This window comes from Brassica napus, chromosome C9 (assembly GCF_020379485.1).
Source record: "Brassica napus cultivar Da-Ae chromosome C9, Da-Ae, whole genome shotgun sequence".
Taxonomy (NCBI): domain Eukaryota; kingdom Viridiplantae; phylum Streptophyta; class Magnoliopsida; order Brassicales; family Brassicaceae; genus Brassica; species Brassica napus.
The window spans coordinates 57,067,300-57,078,784 of record NC_063452.1 but is presented as its reverse complement, the minus strand read 5'-3'; the positions used below and the strand labels follow the sequence as shown (position 1 = coordinate 57,078,784).

Genomic DNA, 11,485 nt, shown 5'->3' with positions numbered 1-11,485 from the left:
GCCATGGACACAGCAAGTAATGGTGATTTCATGACCAAGACTGTTGAAGAAGCTTACACCTTGCTGAACAACCTGTCATCCAGCAAAGCAAACCGCAAGTCAAGGTTTGACACCAGCCAGAAGGGTGTTGGTTATGAATCCAAGAAGATAGATGAGCTGAATGCCAAGATTGAGATGCTTCTCAAGAGAGATCAGAAATCTGTGAAATTTGTGGAGGAGCAAGGCTATCGTTCCTCACAAGAAATTGTTGGTGATGATTCAGATGATATGCAAGCTGATGTGAACTACATTGGTGGTCAAGGAAACTACAACAGAGGCTACAATCAGAACCTTGGATGGAGTCAAAATCAGCAAAATAATCTGTCTTACCGGAGCAACAATGTGGAGAATCCACAACATCAGTCCTACCCTCAGGCAGGAAACAGGCAGAACCAGAATCAGAACCAGAGTGTGTTCAACCAAGGATATCAGAACAGAAATCAATATCAGGGGAACAACTCGGGCAACTCAGGATTTCAGCAAAGGCAGCAGTACAACAACTACCAGAATCAAGGGAATGCCTCTTCGTCACAGTCTTCTCAGGATAACGAAATTAAGAAGATGCTGCAAATGGTGCTAGAAGGTCAGAAGAATAGCACTGCAGAGATAAACACCAAGGTGGATAACATGTATGGAGAGCTTAATGGGAAGTTTGAAACTTTGAACACCCATTTGAAAGTTTTGGAAAAGCAAGTTGCTCAAACCGCCTCCAGCAGCAGAACAGCACCTGGATTTCTACCAGGGAAGTCAGAGACGAATCCCAAGGAGTTTGTGAATGCTATAACACTTAGGAGTGGAAAAACGATTGAGGGATCGAATGAGAAAGAGATCGACCGATCTCAGGAACAGATCGACCGATCCAAGGGGAAGGAGATCGACCGATCCGGTCCATCTGGATCGACCGATCCCGTGTCAACAAAGCCAAATTCCTCTGAACCTGAAGAGGTGTATGTGGCGCCTCCTGCTTATGTTCCTAAGGCTCCATACCCATCCAGACCAAGGCAGAAGATCAAAGAACGTGAGTACGAGAAGCTAAAGAACCTTGTTGGGGAGTTACATGTGAGATTGCCATTCGTTGAAGCGGTGAAGATGGTACCTTCTCTTAAAAGGTACATGAAGGAGATTCTTACCGATAAGATGAGCCTAGAGCGTGGTGTGTTGATGCTCAATGAGGAATGTAGCGCAGTTCTACAAAATGTCATGCCTAAAAAGCGTGAAGATCCCGGAGCATTTGTTCTACCATGCCGCATTGGATCACTTACCTTTGAGAGGAGTCTCTGCGATCTGGGTTCAGGAGTGAGCCTAATGCCTTTCTCTGTCTCTGAGAGGCTAGGCATGACGAACTACAAACCTACAAGGATCTCCTTGGTCCTTGCTGACCGATCAGTGCGAAGACCAGTCGGTGTACTAGAAAACATCCCTGTTGGTGTTGGAAAGGGATATGTGCTTACCGATTTTGTAGTTCTGGAGCTGGAAGAGGAACCTAAAGATCCTCTCATTTTGGGCAGACCGTTTTTAGCTACTGCTGGAGCCATGATTGATGTACAGAATGGGCATATAGACTTACGTCTAGGAGACATGGCGATGAGATACAATGTGGAGAAGGTGCTGAAAAATCCGACTATTGATGGACAGACTTTCTGGGTTGATACATTGACTGAACTGGTGGAGGAAATGGATGAAGAGTTGCACACTGATGATCCTCTACAAGTCGCATTGACCCAAAGGGAGAGTGAGTTCGGGTTCATGAACCAAGAAGTGGTTGGATTTTCTGAGATTTTGGATTCAGCCTCACCGATTGAGAAGCATGTCGCCTATGTCAGCCTTGAAGACTCAGGCACCGATAAAACCGTCAAACCGTCATCCTCCCAACCAGATTGGAGTGAGGAGAATGCTCCAAAGGTGGAACTTAAAGCCCTCCCAGCTGGGCTGAGGTATGCATTCTTGGGACCGAATTCCACATATCCTGTTATTATTTGTGCTAACCTGAATAATGTGGAGACCGCTTTGCTTCTTTCAAAATTGCGAAAGTATAGAAAAGCATTGGGGTACTCTTTGGATGATATTACAGGTATTTCTCCAGATCTTTGCATGCACAAGATTCACTTGGAGGATGAGTCAAAGACGTCCATAGAGCACCAGCGAAGACTGAATCCCAAACTGATGGAAGTTGTGAAAAAGGAGATTCTAAAGCTGTTGAGTGCAGGGGTGATCTACCCAATTTCAGACAGCACTTGGGTGAGCCCGGTTCATGTGGTTCCTAAGAAGGGTGGCATCACTGTCATCACAAATGAGAAGGCTGAGCTGATTCCTACCAGAACAGTCACAGGGCATAGGATGTGCATTGACTACAGGAAGCTAAACTCAGCCACAAGGAAGGACCACTTCCCACTTCCTTTCATTGACCAGATGCTGGAAAGACTAGCCAACCACCCCTACTACTGTTTTCTCGATGGCTACTCCGGGTTCTTTCAGATACCCATTCATCCAGAGGACCAAGAGAAGACAACATTCACCTGTCCATACGGTACTTTTGCCTACAGGAGAATGCCCTTCGGATTGTGCAATGCTCCTGCCACTTTCCAGAGATGCATGATGTCGATCTTTACTGATCTTATTGAGGACATTATGGAGGTTTTTATGGACGATTTCTCAGTCTACGGTTCTTCATTTACCGACTGCCTTGCTAATCTGTGCAAGGTGCTGGAAAGATGTGAGGAGAAGAACTTGGTGCTAAATTGGGAGAAGTGCCATTTCATGGTGAAAGATGGCATTGTTTTGGGTCACAGGATATCAGAGCAGGGTATCGAGGTTGACAAAGCAAAGATTGAAGTTATGACCAGCCTACAGCCTCCTAGGACAGTGAGGGATATTCGGAGTTTTCTGGGACATGCCGGTTTCTACAGGAGGTTTATCAAAGACTTCTCTATGATAGCGAGGCCACTCACCCGTCTGCTGTGCAAAGAAGCGAAGTTTGTTTTTGATGCTGACTGCCTCGCTGCGTTTCAGATTCTCAAGAAGTCTCTAGTCAGTGCTCCCATTGTGCAGCCACCAGATTGGGACTTGCCATTTGAAATAATGTGTGACGCAAGTGATTACGCGATTGGAGCTGTTTTGGGGCAGAGAAAAGACAAGAAACTCCATGTGATCTATTATGCCAGCCGAACGCTTGATGATGCTCAAATCAAGTATGCTACCACTGAGAAGGAGTTGCTGGCAGTAGTTTATGCTTTCGAGAAGTTCAGGTCCTATTTGGTGGGCTCGAAAGTAATTGTGCACACAGATCATGCAGCCTTGAAGTACCTGATGACGAAAAAAGATGCTAAACCGAGACTCTTAAGGTGGATCTTACTGCTACAGGAGTTTGATATTGAGATCAGAGACAAGAGAGGAGCAGAAAATGGAGTGGCAGATCATCTTTCCCGAATGAGAGTGGAAGCTGAAACACCACTGGATGATACATTACCCGAGGAGAATGTCTATGTGATCACCTTGCTGGAGGATGAGTATTTGGATCAGGCTGATTGCTGTGTCATGAGACAAATTCAGGATGATCTCCCATGGTTTGCAGACTTTGCAAACTACCTATGTGCTGGAATTGAACCACCGAACCTGAAGGGGTATGAGAGGAAGAAGTTCATGAGAGATGTGAACCACTACTACTGGGATGATCCCTTCCTCTACAAGAGATGCTCAGATGGTTTATTCAGGAGATGTGTTCTGGAGAATGAGATGCAAGGGATTCTTTTCCACTGCCACAGTTCAGAATACGCAGGCCATTTTGCAACATTCAAGACGGTTTCTAAGGTCCTGCAGGCTGGTTACTGGTGGCCTACACTTTTCAGAGACGCCCATGAGTTTGTCTCAAAGTGTGATGCATGTCAGCGAAAGGGCAACATCAGTAAGAGAAATGAGATGCCCCAAAATTTCATCCTTGAAGTTGAAGTTTTTGATGTATGGGGAATTGATTTTATGGGCCCTTTCCCATCTTCTTATGGAAATGAGTACATCCTGGTTGCGGTTGATTATGTCTCCAAGTGGGTGGAAGCAGTAGCCAGCAAGACAAATGACTCTAGTGTTGTCAAGAAAATGTTCAAGACAGTCATTTTTCCAAGATTCGGGATCCCGAGAGTGGTTATTAGTGATGGAGGCTCTCACTTCATCAACAAGACGTTCGATAAACTGCTGAAGAAACATGGAGTAAAGCATAAGGTAGCTACACCTTATCATCCTCAGACAAGTGGGCAGGTTGAAATATCGAACCGAGAAATCAAAGGGATTTTGGAGAAGGCTGTAGGCAAAACAAGGAAAGACTGGGCTGTGAAGCTTGATGACGCCTTATGGGCGTATAGAACCGCCTACAAGACTCCCTTGGGCACCACTCCTTTTAATCTGGTCTATGGAAAGTCTTGTCACCTACCTGTGGAATTGGAGTACAGTGGTTTTTGGGCAACGAAGTTGATGAACTTCGACATTAAAACCGCTGCAGAAAGGAGGATGGTTCAGTTGAACGAGCTGGACGAGATTCGGTTGAACGCCTATGAGAACACCAAAATCTACAAGGAAAGAACTAAGGCGTGGCATGACAGAAAGATAATCCCGAGAGACTTCGCTGCTGGAGACAAAGTCCTTCTGTTCAACTCTAGACTCAAGCTATTTCCTGGAAAGCTTAAGTCTCGTTGGTCCGGACCTTTCACCATCACAGAGGTTAGACCTTATGGAGCTGTTGTCTTGGAAGAGAATGGGAGGAAGTTCACAGTCAATGGGCAGAGGCTAAAACCTTACTTCACAGATGCAAAACCCGAAGAAGGAACCAACATTCCTTTATCGGAACCTGATCTCGCCTAAGGACAACAAAATAGTCAGGCTCGCGACTTTAAACAAGCGCTGAGTGGGAGGCAACCCACATGGTTTGATTTTCTTTCTCTTTTGTGATTATGTTTTCTTGTGTGAATTGATTTTTGGTTGTGTTTTGTTTTGATGATTTTTAGGCATGTATCACGATCAGGCAGAGATCGATCGATCCAAAAGAAACAGAACGGGCGATCCAGGTAAGGATCGGTCGATCCGGGATACTAAGAGCGGTCGATCCATATCACGGATCGGTCGATCCATAAACATAGGATCGGTCGATCCAAGGTAAGGCATGTCCGGTTTAGTTTCACTTAGTTTAAACCGGAAAACACTCATAAATCAACAAACTCGCAAAGTGTCGATCAAAATTGATAAAATATCATCTTCCTCTCCTCTCAAACTCTCTCAAACCTCTCAAGAACAACCAATTCGATTTCATTCATTTCTCATCCGATTTTTGTAATTCTTGGTGCTAAACTCATTAGTTTTTCAAGCTCTATCCGTTTCTACCATCAGTTTTCATCAAGACACAGGTATGACTCTCTAAAATTGGAATCTAAAATCGCCCTAGGGTTGGATTTAGGGGAATCTCCGAATTCTAAATGGAATAGCATCTAGGATGGTTTATTTGTGATGATTATACTCATGGGTTACCTTGATTGCCAATTTGTGGGTTGAATTGCGATTTAAAAAAAAAAAAAAAATTTAAATTTTGGAGTTTAATTGAAAAACGAAAATTGGAATGGAGTGTGATGTGTTATCTTGAGTTTTGAGAAGAGATGTGTGCTAAATTTTTACATGTTTAGGGGATTGATCAGAATTCATTTTATAAGAGTGTTTTTCTATTTGTCTCTTACTTGGGTTTTGATGAATTGATTTTGCAGATAATGCCTAAGAGACAGAAGAAGCAGGGTGAGCGTGAGAGTTCCTCGGTACAGACTGCTAGGCTCAGCACAAAGGGCAGGTTCCGAAAGACGGACAGGTCTCATCCTGCGAACCGAGAGATAACCCAGCAGTGGGATATACATGATGATGATTTCTATGAGCAGATGAGGGGAGTGGAAATATGTCCGTCGCGCTTCGCTCACAGAGACACTACAGATGCATTGGGGATAACCGAGGATATTGAAGCCTTGTTCGAGAAAATTGGCCTGGGGTACATCTTCGATCTCCACTGTGATTGCTATGCTGATTTGACCAGGCAGTTCCTCGCATCAGCCTGCCTCTACCATCCTGACGAGGACAACCCGGTAGCTGATAAGGCTATGTTCTCCTTCATTGTGAACAGGCAGTTCCACTCCATGACCATCTTTCAGCTGTGCAACGTCTTTGGGTTCGGGAAAGGACGTCAATCTTGTGTTCCTGACTTCCCGGAACACAATGATTTCTGGACATTCATCGCTTCAGGAAACTTCATCTCTCGAGAGGCCAAGCAAGCTAGAATTCGTAGCCCTGTTCTGCGATATGCAGTGAGAGTGATCAGCAGTGTTATCTATGGGAAGACAGAACCCGCTGCAGTGACAAAAGATGAGCTAGCTCTTCTATTCATCGGGGCTGGACACCTATGGCCTCAGGGCGCAGACATTACCTATGTTAGCGGGAAGGACATAAACATAGGAGCTGTGATCGCGGAGAAGCTTGCGTACTTCAAAGTTTCAGACACGAAGAGATGTGGGTTTGGAGCGGTTATCACACAGATCTTAAGGCAATGTGGAGTGTTTCTTCCACCTATTGACAGAGTGGTGGATAAGAAGGGGATGCATCAGAACTTTTTCGACATGAGAGCACTCATTAGCAGCCACTACCTCACCGGCCCTTGGCGAGGTAGCATCGACAAGTCAGCCCCTCATATCTACCAGTTCCAGAACCAACAAGGGAGAGAGCAATTTGTCAAGCTACCCGATACCGCCATCACCGAGCTGACTGATCCAGGTGCTATCATATTTCTACCACCGCATGCATCTCTCTGCGCCAGACCCGCGACACTGAAGAAGAAAGGAGTCGCATCATCATCGACACACCAGCAGGCACCACATGATGATATAGAGGAGGAGCCTGAAGATGAGGAAAGTCTTTTCCCCACGGATTTCACTCCGTATATGCTGCCACCAGCACCTCCCGCTACTGCATCCGCTGCTGAGATCAACGCTTGGTCCATCAAGAGCCATCAAACCAACAACTCCATACTTCTGAAGATGTGGAAGGGAATCTGCAACATTAAGAAGGGATGCGCATCACAGCCAGCTGTTTCTGGAGATAGCGATGACGACTCAGGCGCTCACGACACCGCTGCTGGACCTGAGGCAGCGGAGGACTCTGATGATGATAGAGCCTTGGAGAGGCGCTCCAAGAGGCGCACTGACCGCAACGCCTGATCGGTAATCTCTCTTGGAATTATTTTCACACTGAGACGGTGTGAAGTAAGTCTGGGGGAGGATGCTACTTATGTACAATATTGCTATTATTTCTTTTATTTTCTTACTTTATCGGATTTTCTTGTGTTTTAAAAACTCTCTAACTCTCTACGTATTTTTATCAGATCCTGTGATGATTATTAGACTATTTTCTTGTGTGTTGTGCATTATATTTCATATTGGCCATTTTTCAGGACTGTTGGCGCAGACAAACCGAGGAACCACTTGACCAAACAACCTCTCCTTAAATCTTTTATCAAGTCTCGGTGAATTGTAATCGACTCAACTATTTTTGACCATTAATGAATTTAATTTCTTTTGACCAGGAATCAACATCAGGAAACGGTACACCATATACACATTCAGGATTTTCTTTACCACATTTTACCACTCTTTAATAATCCTGAATGGCCAGACTCATCAATAGTTTGGTACCACACCTACACCTTACCCTTTTATTTCGTCTCCATGCATTCTTACACACTGATCATATGCGCATACATGTGCAAAAACAATGGAGAGATTAGGGTAGACATGGTTCATCCGACTGCTCAGGTAGGATCGGAACATTTAGGTGGTTAGACACGGACCTGTGTGTCTAGAGGTGTAAATAGAAAAATTGGGTGTTGTAAGTGTGTGATTGCATCGCAGTGTATATATTCGATTTCGGTTTGTATAAGTTTTCGTTTTAAAAAAAAAAAAAAAAAAAAAAAACCAGATATGAATCGATCGATTACCACAAAACATTTGCAAGTAATCGGTCGATTCTAAAAAAAAAAAAAAAAAAAAAAAAAGTTCATGTTTATATCTCATTCATTAGATTTGATTTAGACATTTTATTTTGTGTACTAGAGATGATGCGTTGTTTAAATTTGGGGTTAGAGTTTGAGATTTGTTGGGTTTTGATCATTTGAGACTTGAGCAGTTCGAAAACATGGTTATCAATATACTCGGTCTCTCCGGCGATTTTGCATAATGTTTTGCATTTTTATCGCTGATACCCACAAACACTTGAGCCTCACGTAATTAAACACTAAAACAGCTTCCTAAACACCGAGCCCGTTATACCTGATGGAGATATCTTTGGTGGAAAGGTCACGCCCTTTTTAATGAATGTAAAGAGTTGATTACTTGAAACTGAGACTTGCAGGTCTGAAATATGGAAAGGTTTGCGCGGTCTTGGTGGGGATTTGGAATGAATGCCTTGACAGTCTCTGATTTAAGTGGTTAGCGAAATCACAAGGTAAGGCCTACTGAGGGTTAGTGAGCTCCCAAATTTTACTCATTTTTACTTGAGGACAAGCAAAGATTCAAGTCTGGGGGAGTTGATATTCCGTATTTTTAACGGTTTTAAACTCGTTTTGGAGCAATTAAATGGTCGGTTTTAATTAATGTTTTGGTCTATTTGATGCGTTTTGGTGTTCTTAAGTGTAATATGCAGGTTACTAGATAGCTTGAAAGAAAAGAACGCATTCGGGATTTATTCAAAAGCAAGATGGACCGAACAATGGACCGAACGAGAAGTATTGATCGCACAGAGCCACAGATCGACCGATCCGGTCAATGTGGATCGACCGATCCACGGTTTCAGAAACAGATCGACCGATCCGGTCCATGTGGATCGACCGATCCCACGCTCTACGGGCTCCACACGCACAAACGAGCTTTTCACTCCTTTTTACCCACTCCCCTCAATAATAGAGAGAAGAACTCGACCTTTGGGACTCAGAAAAGACCAGAGACGACCAAGAAGGAGATTTACAAGTTCTTGAGAGAGATTTGAGAGTTTTTGTACTTGTTTTGTGTGATTTGTGAAGATTTGTAAAGGAGTTCATCTCAAAACCATTTGGAGAAGATCTTCTGAACCTTTCCTCTGTTTTAATACAATCTTATCATGTTTTCTTCATTAAAATCGTGTTGTTCTTGCTTAGTTATGTGTGAGTAGTCATCTAGTTGGGTTTAGGGGTTCTCATAGGGGATTTCTTGATGTTTTGATTCATAAAACGTGTGTAGACTAAGGGATTACGTTTTGGTTCTTCGTCTAATGGATTTCTTACTGCTTGAACTGAATTGATCACTTAGTTCATGATTTCAGATTGTTTGATGCACCGAAAGTGATTGTTTGAACTTCCGAAAATACTTTAGATGAGCAAAGTGTCCTTAACCCTCGGAAGTTGATGTTATTGCGCTTTGTGAACATATTGAACCTGTTCTTAATGCTTGTTTAGAAATTGAAACTCAGCGGAAGTTAGTGTGGAGATTTCTATAACATAGAGAATTAGCGCTACGGAAGTAGGTTAATTCTAATATCGTGTTTGAGTTCTAGACGGTTCTTAATATATCCATGTGTCTGCCATTAATTGTATCTTGATTAAAAAGAAATCCCTGAGAATTCCCAATGCCCAACGTTTGTTTTAAAATAGTTTTCAAATCATTTAAATCATCTTTTTACAGCTTGTTTATGCTTTATGACACTAGAGAAAATTAAATAAAAACCATCAAAATTATATCTTGATTCGCTGTAGCTATTAACTTGTCTGCAACTCTACGTGTGATCATCGGTCCCTGTGGATTCGATCCCGTATTACTACTGCGTACTTTACTGTGCACTTGCAGTTAGATAATCGGGTTAAAACTAGACACATCACATCCTTAGTTCGATACTTGATCACCCAAGGGCTAATCCCTATGCCTATGAATTCTCTTTTCCCTTAGTCAAGAAAGTATCATTCTGTAATTGCTTTCTAGTATTAGTAGTAGTTTAAAACCCATCTAAATCATTGGTTGCACTTAGATTAAGTGAGTACTTGCATTCTCAGTGCTTTGATATCCCTCAGAACTGGTTCGACAATCTGTTATACTACATCATTTGTCTTAGGAGCCTTGAAAACTCCTAACATCAAATTGGCGCCGTTGCCAAATTCTGAGTAGATTTCAACATTGAGATTTAGTCACTTGCTTGAGACTAAGTCATTTTTATTTTCTTTTGTTACTGATTCTCCTTCGTCACCTCCCTTTAACTTTCAGGTGTATGAACTTGAGGAGCAGGGGTCCATCAAACCTAGTTCCAAGAGTTGCAGATATCAGAGCTTTAGAGAGAGAGTGTGCTAGAGCGAGAAGAGAAGAAGAACAACAGGCTCACTTGCAGAGATTGGATATTGATATGGCAGATCAACCGCAAGGGCCAGAACACCCACAGCGAGCAGCTCGACCCATTGGTACCTATGATCGTCCAAACATCAATGGTCAGAGGTTGGGTATCCGCGCTCCACCAGTGGAAACCAACAACTTTGAGGTCAATCCAGGACTCCTCAACGTGATCGAGAACAACAAGTATCATGGTTTGCCTGTAGAGGACCCTTTTGATCACTTGGACAAGTTTGACAGCTACTGCGGATTGTCAAAAACCAATGGAGTGTCCGAAGACGCCTTCAAGCTCAAGCTATTCCCTTTCTCTTTGGGGGATAAGGCACGCCAGTGGGAGAAGACTGTACCCAGTGAATCCATCACTACTTGGGATGAGTGTAAGAGAGCATTCTTGGAGAAATTCTTCTCATCCTCAAGAACTGCTAAGCTGAGAAATGAGATCTCCAGTTTCCAACAGAAGAACTTGGAAGGATTCAGTGAAGCCTGGGAGAGATACAAAGGCTATCAAACCAAATGCCCACATCATGGTTTCTCTAAGGAGAGCTTGCTCAGTACCTTCTACAGAGGTGCCCTTCCTAAGTACAGAGCCAGATTGGATACAACTAGCAATGGGTTCTTCTTGGGAAGAACTGAAGATGATGCAGAAAAGCTGGTTGACAACATGGTGAAGAGTGATGCAGTCTACAGTGCAGACCACGACATAGGCAGTAGAGGTGATGATAAGCAGACGAGGAAAGAGATCAAAGCTTTGGAAGACAAAATCGACCTACTCATTGCTGAAAAAGCCACCCAAGAGCAGCTGAAGTTTGTTGGTAACTCCAAGCAGGAAGATCCACCTGTTGTCCATGAGGTTGAGGCTTTGGAAGGTCAGGAAGAGCTGTGTTTCATCAACAACAATGGTAGCTGGTACAAAAAAGAGCCCAACTTTCAGTACAACAACTACCAACAGAAATCCTATCCCAACAACCAACAGAGTGGTTATCCGCCTAGAAACAACCAGCAAGGCAGCTATCAGCCTCAGTAAAACCCCT

At 43.4% G+C, this 11,485-nt stretch overlaps 1 non-coding gene across 1 annotated transcript; it reads right to left on the bottom strand.

Annotated features, from left to right (window-relative positions):
* Positions 1–10,878: 10,878 nt before the first annotated feature.
* On the bottom strand, positions 10,879–10,985 carry LOC125593580. Its single transcript, XR_007329483.1, has one exon. It is a non-coding gene; the product is annotated as a small nucleolar RNA R71 (small nucleolar RNA).
* Positions 10,986–11,485: the final 500 nt, after the last annotated feature.